This window comes from Heterodontus francisci, chromosome 24 (assembly GCF_036365525.1).
Source record: "Heterodontus francisci isolate sHetFra1 chromosome 24, sHetFra1.hap1, whole genome shotgun sequence".
Classification (NCBI taxonomy): domain Eukaryota; kingdom Metazoa; phylum Chordata; class Chondrichthyes; order Heterodontiformes; family Heterodontidae; genus Heterodontus; species Heterodontus francisci.
The window spans coordinates 28,856,796-28,870,307 of record NC_090394.1 but is presented as its reverse complement, the minus strand read 5'-3'; the positions used below and the strand labels follow the sequence as shown (position 1 = coordinate 28,870,307).

The window sequence follows — 13,512 nt, the reverse complement described above, 5'->3', positions numbered from 1 at the left end:
TGACCTGAAACGTTAACTCTGCTTCTCTCTCCACAGATGCTGCCAGAACTGCTGAGTATTTCCAACATTTCTTGTTTTTATTTCAGATTTCCAGCATCCGCAGTATTTTGCTTTTATGTCAGAAACGAGAGCTTTGGCCAGTTTCTCCTCCTTAACGTAGGGAGCTGAAGCCAATAGCAGTGCCCCAAAGTGTAGCTACCCTGGTCCCCTTACTAAATCCCAATGATGTGCCAGAAGATACCCCCCACAACATCAGTGTGAATTTTTCATTGCCCATATCAGCCACCTAATGGCCTCCCTTACTGAGATTGACAATTTGTGCCAGATTTTGGGTAGTTTTAGGACATGGGCCCAAATCAGCTAGGAGCTGGGTCAAGACTGTCCAAATTCATTTCAAGTTGGAAGCTTATAGCCAGCAGAACAGGGAGTAAGTTCATCCAGTCAGTTTGAGCTGGATTCAGCTTTAGATCCCAGAGGTGAAAGGATGGTGTAGTACTACTATACCACCCAGCTCTACCCACAAATAGCCTTAATTAGTTTTAATGAAAAGGAATTTCTTTACTCAGAGGGTGGTGAATCTGTGGAATCCTCAATCCCAGAGGGCTGTGGAAGCTCAATTGTTGAGCATGTTCAAGTCAGAAATCAATAGATTTCTGAATACTAACAGCATCAAGGAATATATGGATAGTGGGGGAAAATGGTGCAGAGGTAGATGATCGCCATGATCTGTTTGAATGGCGGAGCAGGCTCGACATGCCGAATGGCCTACTCCTGCTCCTATTTCCTATGATCCTATAATTGATTAGTAGAATTTTGATTAATTAATGATACAATAACATAACATAGGAGTGTGCAAGACCAGAAAAAAGGCATTTTAGCCAGTCCCAGTGTCGAGGAAATATGTATTTATCTGTTTCTTGAATTCGCTGAAGCAATTAACACCCAATGTCACCCTTGGCAGTCCATCCCATACATTCATCATTCTCAACATCAAGTAGTTAAATCTAAACTATCTTTTCATCCTCCCACTTCTACATTTCAAGTATACCCTTTTGTAGAATATGTGACAGTTAAATATTTCCACAATGTGAAGCTCTCCTAATAATTCAGATGCCTACAAACAGCTATACATTTAATTGCTCTTTGCACCACTCTGTCCAAAGCCTGGATACCTTTCTCATAAAACAATGACTAGATTGTACGCATTATTTCAGGTCAGACTGTATACAAACAGAATTACTTCTGAGATTACAAAGTATTTGCAGCACAGAAACAGATTTGTGCTTTATTCCCCTTGCGGTTCAGCTCACCATACAATTTGTCTAAATTACTATCTTGTATTGTGCTGATGGCTTTAGTGATCTCAAGATCAGCATCTCAAAATCCTTCTCCTGTTTAACTGGAGTAGTCCATTCAGCCCCTCGAGTCTGTTCTGTCACTCATTTAGATCATGTCTGATCTGCACCTCAATTCTGTTTACGCATCTTTGTTGAACATCCCTTGATAAACCTTAGCCAACATAAAATCCAGCGATCACAATCTTGAAAATGTCAGTTGTCCCAGCATCCACAGTCCTTTGGGAAAAGAGTTCAAGATTTCCCCTACCCTTTGTCTGAAAAAGTGCTACCTAATTTCACTCCTAAATGGCCTACCTCTCATATTAATCTTGTTCTGAATTTCCCCCACCAGAGGAAATAATTTTTATATGCACCCTATCATATTCATTTTAATTTTTAACACCTTCAAGACTACAAGCCAAGGTAATGCAACCTGTCCTCACAATTTAATCCTTTAAGCCCTGATATCATTCTGGTAAGTCTGTGTTGTAGCCCTTTCCAAAGCCAATATATCTTTCCTGAAATTCAGTGCCTAAAACCTATCACAATACTCCAGATGGAGTCTGACCAAGACTCTGTACAACTGAAGCAACACACCCTCATTTTTCCATTCCACCCTCTTGAGGTAAAGACCCACATTCCATTATGCTTTATAATAGATTATTGTAGCTGTCGACTAGTTTTAATGACTTGGGTAAATGGACACGTAAATCCCTTTGCTTCGCCACAGCTCCTAATCTCTCACTGTTAAGAAAATATTCTGATTTGTATTTCTCCGACCCCCAAAGAATAATGCCATTTAACTTATACTACCACTGTTTCCTAATCTCTTGACTTTGCAATTATTTACATTAAATGGCATCTGCCACTCTTCAGGCCAAATCTCTGATCTAGACAGGTCCTTTCCTACTTATTTTCAGTCCCTCCCAGTTTGGTAATAACGGCAAACTTGCAGTTTATTTCTGTTCCTGAGACCATTGATTTAAATAACAACGGCTTAAGCACTAATCCCTGTTTTCTATCAACAGTTTCAAATATATTACATACTTTGGTTTGCAATTACATGGTGTAGTTGTTAATTTAATAGTTTGGGAATATATGTTGGCACAATGTCATATATGTTACAGTTGACTTGGCAAGGAAATGTTTGTTGAAATGTGAGAATGGTTGTTCCGAACTGTGTGAATGACATAGAGAAATCTTCAAGTGTGAGACTGGGAGACAATCCAAGTTCCTAGTTGACTAAGACCAAGAGTGAGAGTAATCCACCAATTTAAAATAATTTTTAACATAAAACCATGGTCTGATTGGCACAGATAGTAGATCAATGCTAGTTTTATATTTAAAACATGTATAATCAGATATGATCATCGAAATTGGAAGAAAGCTGTAAATATGTAAATCAGATGCGAATCCTTACTGATTGTTGAACACCCATGAGATTTGAAGCATTTCTTTGGGGCCTTAAAAATTGGGATTAATTTAACATTGTTGCAGTAATTAAATCATGTTCGATTATTCAGGAAGAAATTGCTGATGTGCTCATTTTCTTTGGCTTAGCTTCTGCTGACCAGACTCTTGAATGCTCAGAGAAGACGATTCTCTTTCTTTTCTTTGCAGTGTCTTAAAAGGGTCATTATCGTATTATACAAAATTTTTTGACTAAAACAAATAGATGATAGCATAAAATTCAGATGCAGATGAAGCTCTGAAATTGGTGTTTAAAAAAATATAACTGACACTTAGGGCTGAATTTTCGGGTCACAGAGCCGGGGCGGGGAGTTGGTGGCCCCGAATATACTCACACGGGCAATAATTACCAGAGTGAGGGGAAGTTGGAAAGGAATGCCACTCTCTTCCCAATTGAGATCAATTAAGATGGTTAAAAAGCTCATTGAGATCTTCTCAAGGGATGACCTTTAAATTTTTTTAAAGGGTGGACAGGTAACCTGGGCCTTCAGAAACTGACCAGCTGAAGGTAGGTGGGTAAAGAGTGGGGAGCCAGTCATGGCTGCCCCAGGGCATCACTGCAGCCCCATAAGAGGGTCGGCAGGGCAAAGGGGGACTGGGTGTTCTGATGAAAGGTCATCGACCTGAGACGTTAACTGTGCTTTTCTCTCCACAGATACTGCCTGATCGGCTGAGTATTTCCAGCACTTTTGTTTCTGTTAAAGGGGCATTGGGTAAGGGGCTGCACAGGAGGCAGGAAGAGTGGGTACTCAGCACCCGGGATTTGAACAGGGTCAGCACCCTCTCGCATCCTGGGGGCTGAAGAGCAGGGGGCAAAGCTGCCAATCACCATTGGGCAGCTACCGGCCCAGAAGGAAGGCTCCAGCTGGCAATGGGAGCACGACTGTCAGATTTTGAGTCCAATGTCGATGAGGGGCATCAGGAGCTCACGGGAAAGGAAAGAAGGGGTGGAAGGCAACGGAGGCCAAACCCTCAACACAGTATCGACCACCGAAGATGGATTTATCTGGAGATGACCGAGAAACAGTACCACAGGAGACTGCGACTCTCCACGCAGATGGTGACAGACATCTGTGCCCTCGTCGCCGAAGACCTTGCACGTCACATCGCTGGTCACCATGCCCTGCCAGTGGCAGCCAAGTCACTGTGGCCTTGAACTTCTTTGCTGCTGGCTCCTTCCAACAATCAGCACATCTCAGAAATGGCAGCATAACACTGTATCTCACTGGTCATTGATGCCCTCTTTGCCAGAGCTGGACAGCACATTCGTTTAACAACAGACACAGCCTTGCAGGGGGTTTCGCCTCTAACACTGGATTCCCCCAGGTGCAGGGCATCATCGATTGCATCAATGAAGCTATCAAGGTAACCAGTGACCAGCCAGTGAGATCCATCAACAGGAAAGGCTTCCACTCCCTCAACGTCCAACTGGTCTGCTACCACAAAAAGAGCTTCCTCCAAAGTGCGTTGATGGATCCTAGGGGCCAAGGAAAATCCCTTGAAGAGATGGCTACTGACCCCTCCATGGGAGCCCAGACAAAGGCACAGAGGTGATGCAGCAAATGCCACCTGCTTAGCAGGACAGCCATTGAGTAGGCCAATGGACCCATAAAGATGTGATTCCAGTGCCTCGACCGATCGGGTGGTGCCCTCCAGTACCGTCCTGCAAAGATTTCGGTCAGTGTGATGGTCTGCTGCGCTTTCCATAACGTGGCCCTCTGGAGAGGTGTGGGCCTTGAGGACAGTGAGGAGTTGGAAGGTGACAGCTCATCGGGGAGGGGCAGGAGCAGGAGGTGAGAGAGGAGTAGGAAGAGGAGCCGGAGAGAGATGACACTGAAAAGAGAGGTGCCCATGCTGCATGATGAGGTGGCCTCCTCCTGCCACCTTCTGGGAAGAGGCCCTCCCTTTACTCCCTCACGGCCTCCAGCATTAGAGCCAGATTGGCATTGATAAAGCCAGGGTCTGCCCTGCCCCAGGTGGCAGGCCGCCAGTTCCACTGTGACATCTCGCTCCCCTCTGGTGAAGTGGAAGGCTGTGGCACAAACTACAGATCTCTCCCTCAGGGCAACCAGCAGTCTCAGTGATGGCTGCCGTGGGGGGGGGGGGGGTCTAATTGAGTTCCACACTTCATCTGACCTGTCTCCATTCCATCCCTACTGGCTCTAAGTGGACAGGAAACCTGTATCCATATCAATTAAGGGCTCACTCCCATGAAAATCTGAACTTTCCCACTGGAAATAGGTTTCTGACCCAAAAACAGACCCAGCTCCTTTTTCCTGCCTCCGTGGCAACAATTCAGCCCCTAGAGTCAGTCTAGCAGCTTGAAATCACTACTTGTTGATAGTGGTAGACAGGTTCTCATTTGGCAAGTGTTCCACCACGGTTTTATGCATCTCAACTGCAGCATTCTGGGAAGGCATAAAAAGCAGCATGACCACCTTCTCCAGACCAGAACTTTGGTCCACTCAGGGCACAGCCAACTGTGTTACAGGTGCTTGTGCCTGAATTTGTACAGCAGAAGAAAATAAATTAGATAAAAACATACAACAGGAGTAAAAATGTAAAGGGTCATACCGAAATGTTCAGCTCTCAAGCACATGTAACAATGCCTCACCAAAATAAAACAGATGTTTGGGGGGTTGGCGGGGTGGGGGGTGGGGGGCAGTACTTGTATCAAAGCAATTTGTTTTTCTGTTTTACAAGTCTCATGGCAGTGGCAAAGGTTTAAGTGCCATAATCAGGTTTTTTTTATGAATACGTGGCTGAGGGAGAAATTAAACCGTTCCAAAGAGAATTATTCAGAATGCCGTGCTGCTGTTCTTTTTTTTGACAGCCCTTCTACAAATCTGCTGGCTCCAAAAAACATTAGAAGATACATTTACTGATGGCTTCTGAAAGCTGCAGACTAGTTCTTACCATTCCATAGGAATCCAGCTGTATTGTCTACCATCTTGTTACCATTGACAACACTGCTGATAACCTCTGGCTGCATTTTTGTTGCTGCCACTTGTCTGTTGAAAGTCCTGTTTTGCAGTCAAATCTATCTTTTTAGACTTCAAGAATAGTCCCAGCTACAATCCCTAAATTAATCTTAAATGAGAAACCATGTTAGTGGCGATGGAATAAACCGATTGGGGGCCATTCACTCAACTGAAAAGGTCTGTGCCTCGACAATACCACTGCCCAAATTTTTCCTATTTGTATCAAAGATTCATTTCAGGATTGTAAAGAATGCTCATCATAACTAGATTTTGCTATGAAATAAGATGTTTGGCAGAAGTCTTTCATTGTTAAACTCCATTTGCTCCGCATTCATGGAGTCAGCCTGCCAGTGCTTAGTGAATGGAGAATCTTTTAAGTTGTTGGGTAATGGCAATTGTACTTTGAAGCACAACTAAATAGATACTAATAGACAAACAACAAAACTTCAAATAGCAATTTCAAAGCTTCATGCAAGGCAAGAAGAGTCTGAGGTACAGTGGTAAAAACATAGAACCAATGAAAACAGAAAAGAAATAAAAAAAGAGCTGCTGCAGTTCTCCCCAACTAATTCACTGTGTTTTATTTTCTATTTTGCTGCTAGCAAAATGATCGCAGCCTATCTCCAAATTCTGTCTAATCACTGTTGAGAGTAGGAAAACAATTTGAGTACACTGCTACAATTTTAATCCCATTGAATCATCTGTGGTATTGACAAGTGGGCCAGTCATGAGTTAGCTTTGACAGGCACAAAAGAGGTTTTGGGAAGCTGCTGTGTTTTGTATTAATTTTAGTTAGCAGATTGCACTGGTACTTTATTTTTTAGAAAGGTTTTACCTTTAATTGGACATTAGACTAAAAAATTAAAATGACTTAAATGTGGCTGGATTGTCCAGTTTGTGACATGTAAAATGTCTATGGTACTTGTGGTGCCTTCAATGTATAAAAAATTCCACAAAGTGAAGTGACCATATATAGAATCATAGACTGATATAGCACAGAAGGAGGCCATTCAGCCCATCTTTCCTGTGTCGGTTCTTTGGTAGAGCTATCCAGTTAATCCCACACACCTGCTTTTCCCCACAGCCCTGTAAATCGAGGAACCCTGTGTGTTTCTGTTTATGCTGTGATTAGACTTTAGGTCAGTTTTGTATACACTAGCTTCAAACTTTGTGCCACTTGTGATGATTACAAGCCAATCTGTAGCATTATTTCAAGCTTTATGGACCACGTTGGGTCAGTTTGGTTGGCTGTTGTAGACTGGAGCAAGTCTGGAACTGGACAAGTCCCATTCCCACTTCCTGTTTCAGCTCTCCCTGATTTTTCTTTTGCTTCAAAAGTAGCTTTTGCATGGTATCTAAGTATTGAGTTAATTGCAGACATGCTGGTAATATCAAAGTCAAATTTGCTCCTGCTATTGCTATTTACTATTGGATTTCCATCAATATTATTTTCCCCCTTGTACCTTCAGAGCAATATTAAGAGTATGATTGTAATCTCAACATCAATCTCACCCCTGGAATTCCTGTGAGAGGAAACTTTGATTTTTGTGACAAAACTAGCACTTTTCTGCCCTACCCCCATGTCCCTTGATTCCTTTAGCGTCCAAGAATCTATTGCCCTCAATCCTGAATATACTTTCTTCATTCTTTCAAGGCCAGATTTGTTGTCCATCTGTAATTGCCCTTGAGAAGGCTTTGGTGGGCTGCCTTTTTGAACCACTGCAGTCCTGGAGGTGCAGGTACACCAACAGTGCTGTTAGGAAGGGAGTTCCAGGATTTTGACCCAGTAATAATGAAGGAATGGTGATGCAGTTCCAAGTCAGGATGGTGTGTGGCTTGGAGGGGACGTTGCAGGCAGGCTGTTCCCATGCATCTGCTGCCCTTATCCTTCTATATTGTTGAGGTCAGAGGTTTAGAAGGAGCTGTCAAAGGAGCATTGGCAAGTTGCTGCAGTGCATCTTGTAGATGGTGCACACTGCTGCCATTGTGTGCCAGCAGGGGAGGGAGTGAATGTTTAACTGGTGGTTGGGTGCCAATCAAGTAGGCTGCTTTGCTTTTCGAGCTTCTTGAATGTTGTTGGAGTGGCACTCATCCAGGCAAGTGGAGAATATTCCATCACACTCCTGTTTGTACCTTGTAGACAGTGGACAGGCTTTGGGCAGTTAGGAGATGAGTTAGCACAGAATTCCCAGCCTCTGACCTGCTCTTGCAGCCACAGTATTTATGTGGCTGGTCCAGTTAAGTTTCTGGTCAATGGTAATCCACAGGATGTTGATGGTGAGGGATTCAGCGATGGTCATGCTATTAAACATCAAGGGGAGATGGTTAAATTCTCTCTTGTTGGAAATGGCCATTGCCTGGCACTTGTGTGGCTTGAATGTTACTTGCCACTTATCAGCCCAAGCTGAATGTTGTCCAGGTCTTGTTGCATGTGGAAACGGACCGGTTCAGTATCTGAGGAGTTCCATATGGTGCTGAACACAGTGCAATCATTACTGAGACTAGCTTTTTATTTCTGCTTTATTAATTAATTGATTCTACATTCCACCAGCTGCCATGGTGAGATTTGAACTCACGTTTCCAGTGTATTAACAACCCTCTAGGTAAAGAAATTTCCCCTCAGCTCAGTCCTCAATGGTCAGCCCTTATCCTAAGAAAATGAGCCTTAGTTCTACACTCTCCAGCCAGGGGAAACAGCCTCTCAGCAGCTAACCTGTCAAGCCCTGTAAGAATCCCACTATAGGTTTGTACATGAAGAGTTGGTTTGCAAACTTTGCCTCCATTGAGTTGACTATAGGTTTACAGAATAGCCAAATCTTTCAATATCTCCAGCAAGAACCTAACTACATACAACTTGATCACGACCAGGGTGCACCTTTGCCATCTGAATAATCTTGAAAGGGTCATTGAAAAGTGGACTGAAAATTTCTAGTTTACTCACAAGTTGTATCCATTTTTACTAAAAAGCTCTACAAACTCACAAGACCAATATTGATATGCCCCATGCTAAGAAATCATGGGAGCCCGATTTTTAATTCATTCAAAACCCATTCCCTACACAGAGTTAAATCAGACCCATATACAAGTCTGCAGTAGCTTCCTGTAACCAACATCAGATGCCAGTGACTCATTAATTCACTTTTAAGTTGTGAACCAGTTATACATGAATCCCCTCTACCTCTGAAGGATACAGATCAGAAGTAGGTATGGATATAAAAGGCTGTTCAACATATTCAAGCTTAATCCTTCCAAAACAAATACCTGTGTGGGGAATTCTCCCAGGGACGGAGATGGTGTGGGTGGGGGATGTGGTGTTGGATGGTGGTTGGGAGCTGGGAAAATTGCACAAAAGTGTTGTGCTGGTTTCATGACGTGTTCCTGCCTCCTCTCACTTTTCCTGGAGGTGGCTTCTGTGCACTGATGGCATCCCACTCGGCAGTGGCAGGAAGTCAGTTGAGGTTGATAACTACAATTTTCCAAGGACAATGCTATTTTCCACGTTGCACGGGCCCCACATTGCGTCAACACCTCAGCAACTCAGAGGAGGCAAGTGAGCAGCGGGAGGTCTGAGCCGTCAGATCAATGAATTCTGACCATTAACTTCACAATACGGCAAGCCTGAAGTCTTCCGCAGGCAGAGGCTTGTCATTGTATGATTAGCTCCTGGAGACTGATGCCACGGGTAATGCTGAGGGTGATGCAGTGGCTTCCGATCCCATCAGCCCTATCATGCCTCCCTTTGTCCCTCCTTCACCTGCTGCATTCCCCTCAGCAGCACTCTCACTGCAGACACAGTGAAGGCTGCCAGCCAGCCTTGCAATGGCACGTACTCAATCGACCTCTGGCTTCTTCAGCCACCTGCCATCCCTAATTAGATCCCAGAGACAGCCTGTTAATTGGTGATCTTCCTGAAAATTGAGCCAGAAGACACGCGTTTTCGCGGCCGGGTTATGGTCCCTGAAATGGTCCAGATGGCCAAACATAGTCTATGTTGAGAAAATTCAGCCACCATTGACCTCATCATAACATGTAGCTTATTTTTTTAACTGATTCTAAGGTTTCTGCCTCCATTATCCTACCTGGAAGTCAATTTCACATATTGATGTACATGTGAAAAACTTCCTGGTATCACCTGAGATGATCTTGGGATAAAAACATCTCAATGAAAAGGAAGAATGTGCAGGGTTACGGGGGGAAGGCAGGGGAATGGAACTGAGGGAACTGCTCTTTCAGAGAGCCAGTGTGGACACGGGCCGAATTGCCTCCTTCTGCACTGTAATGATTCTGTGATTCCATCAAATTATGTATTTATTTGATATTTCCCACACCATCATAAGTTGTTACCACTGCTTTTGTTGACAGATATCATAAACTGAACAAAAATTGGACTCTCACCTCAACCTACAAATGTTTAAGTGCCTAACAAGCGATCTTTGTGATTTGCAGCCAGTGTTGTCTTTCCTAGTTGCCAGGGCAAATACAATTGTGGAAGAGTGTTCCAAACTTCCAGCATCCTTTGCATGAAGATGTGTTTCCTAATTTCACTCCTGAAAGGTCTGGCTCTAGTTTTTAGATTATGCCCTTTAGTCCTAGATTTCTCACTTGGCAAAAATAGTTTCTCCCAATCTACCCGATCTGTTCCACTTAATATCTTAAAAACTTCAATTAAATCACCACTTAATATTCTAAATTCCAAGGAATATAACCCTAGTTTGTTTAATCTCTCCTTGGAGCTGACCCCTTGGAGTCCAGGTATCTTTCTAGTATGTCTACGCTGCACTGCCTTCAAGGCCAATGTATCCTTCCTAACATGTGCCCAGAACTGCTGACAGTACTTCAGGTGTGGTCAGAGTCATTTATGGCACCGAAGGAGGCCATTTGGCCCATCATGTCCATTTTAGCTCTCCACGGAGCTGTGCTGTCAGTCCCACTCCCTGGCTTGATCCCTGTAGTCCTGCAAGTCTGTTTCTCTCAAGTGGCCATCCACCTTCCTCTTGAAGTCATTGATCGTCTCCGCTTCCACCACCCTTGTGGGCAGCAAGTTCCAGGCTATTACCAGTCGCTGCATAAAAAAGTACTGTCTCATATTCCCCCTGCATCTTTTGCCCAGAACTTTCAATCTTTGTCCCCTAGTCTCTCCTTGTACCATTTATTAATGGGAACAACTTTTCCTTGTCTAACTTACCTAAGCCTGTCATAATCTTGTATACTTCTATTAAATCTCCTTTGTTCTAAGGAGAACACACCCAACTTTTCCAACCTAACCTTGTAACTAAAATCCTCCATCTGTGAAACCATTCTGGTAAATCTCCTCTGCATCTGCTCAAGGACCCTCACATCCTTCCTGAAGTGTGTTGACCAGAACTGGATGCAGTACTCCAGTTGGGGTCTAACCAGAGCTTTATAGAGGTTCAGCATAGAGGCCTGCTCAGGTCAGGAAAAAAGAACCCGACCAAACCACAGCGGACTCGAGCCTGACCCGGCTCGAGTCCCTTCGATTTTACCCCGAACCCGACCCAACCCGAACCCGTTCCCACTCGGCCCGACCCGACCATCCGTTTACTTACCTTCCTGACAGCAAACCTGCAAGAAGCTGCAGCGCATGTGTGATGATGTCATAGTGACGTCACTTGCTCACTGCGCAGACTCAGTTTCGTCCCGGGCTTCCAGCTCAGGTAAGTTTTTTAATTTTGATACTTAGCAGCAAAGCACTTACTGTGTGTGTCTGACCCGACTTGATCTGACTCGACCTGGACTCAGCCCAACCCGACTCGAGCCCGAAGGCCGTATCCTGCAGATGGCCTGACCCGACCCGAACCCGACATATGTCGTTGGGTCGGGTAGCAGGTCTCTAGTTCAGCATAACTTTTCTGCTTTTGTATGCAATACCTCTATTTATAAAGCCCAAGATCCCATTTGCTTTACTGACCTCTCTCTCAATATGTCCTGCCACCTTCAAAGATCTATGCACCTGAACCCCCAGGTGCCTCCGTTCCTGCACGCTCTTTAGAACTGCATCATTAAGTATATATTGCCTCTGCCTACTCCTTCTGCCAAAATGCATCACCTCACACTTGTCAGTATTAAATTCCATCTGCCACCTGTCTGCACATTCTGCTAGCCTATCTATGTCCTGTTGCAGGTGGTTCATATCATCCTCACTGTTTGCTGTACCTCCAAGTTTGGTGTTGTCAACAAATTTTGAGATTCTACTCTGTATTCCAAGATCCAAGTCATTTATGTATATATATGTATAGCCAAAAGACTTGCAGGTTGGTAGATAAATTGGCCATTATAAATTGCCCCTAGTAGAGCTAGGTGGTAGGGAAATATAGGAACAGGTGGGGATGTGGTAGGAATATGGGATTAGTGTAGGATTAGTATAAATGGGTGGTTGATGGTCGGCACAGACTCAGTGGGCCGAAGGGCCTGTTTCAGTGCTGTATCTCTAAAACTTTTTTTTTAGTAAAAACTAATATATATAAAAAAAATAGTGGTCCCAGCACCGACCCTTAGGGAGCACCACTGTCTACCACCCTCTAGTCTGAAAAGCGACCATTTACTACGACTCACTGTTTTCTGTCCTTAAGGCAATTTTTTTATCCAATTGGACACTGACACTCCTATTCCATGAGCCTCAATTTCGTTAACCAGCCTTTTATATGGACCCTTATCAAATGCTTTCTTAAAATCCATTTCAACAACATCCACTGCATTCCCTTCATCAACCTTCTCTATGACTTCAGCAAAAAATTCAGTTAGATTAGTCAAGCATGATCTGCCATTTACAAATACATGTTGACTATCCTTAATTAACTCGAATCTCTATAAGTGTCCGTTGATATTTTCCCGGATTATTGTTTCTAAAACATTACCCACCACTCCTGTTAAACTAACTGCCTGGTCTAACTGGTGTTTTGTATAGCTGAAGCATGACTTCTACCCCTTGATTTCTATTTCTCTAGATATAAAGCCAGGGTTCCATCAGTCTTTATGATTATTTTTTGTAACTGTTTATGACATTTTATTGACCTGTGTACCTGGACCCCCAAGTCTCTTTGGACTTCCACTGTTTTCAGCTTTCACCATTTAGAAAGTACCTTGTTCTATCCTTTTTAGGTGTAAAGTGGACGACCTCATATTTGCCTAAAGCGAAATCAATTTGCCACAGTTTTGCCCATTGACTTAATCTATCGATATCTCTTCGTAATTTAACACTTCCATCTACACTGCTTACAATACTATCTATCTTTGTGTCTTCAGCAAATTTGGAAATTTGGCTTTCTATCCCACTATCTAAGTCATGAATGAATACAGTGAATAATTGAGGCCCTACTACTCACATCCTGCCAATTGGAGTACCTGCCCGTATCCCTACTCTCTGTCTCCTTCCACTCAGCCAATTTCCTAACTAGGTCAATAACTTGCCTTCAATTCCATGAGTTTCTATATAAATAACAGCCATAGACATTCCCCTGTCCATTACTTTTGTCACCTCTTCAAAAATTCAATCAGATTCGTCAGGCATGACCTACCCTTCGCAAATCCATGCTGGCTCTCTCTGGTCAGCTGAAAATTTTCAGGGTGTTCAGCCACCCTATGCCTAATTATGGACTCTAGCAATTTCCCAACAACAGATGTTAGGCTAACTGGTCTATAATTCCCTAGTTTCCCTCTGTCACCTTTCTTTAATAATAGTGGCATATGTAATTTTCTATTTTCAA

At 43.5% G+C, this 13,512-nt stretch overlaps 1 protein-coding gene across 3 annotated transcripts in view; it reads left to right on the top strand.

Moving 5' to 3' along the window:
• sdk1a (sidekick cell adhesion molecule 1a) overlaps positions 1-13,512 on the top strand; it is a 973,689-nt gene that overhangs the window by 804,261 nt on the left and 155,916 nt on the right. The window lies entirely within an intron of this gene.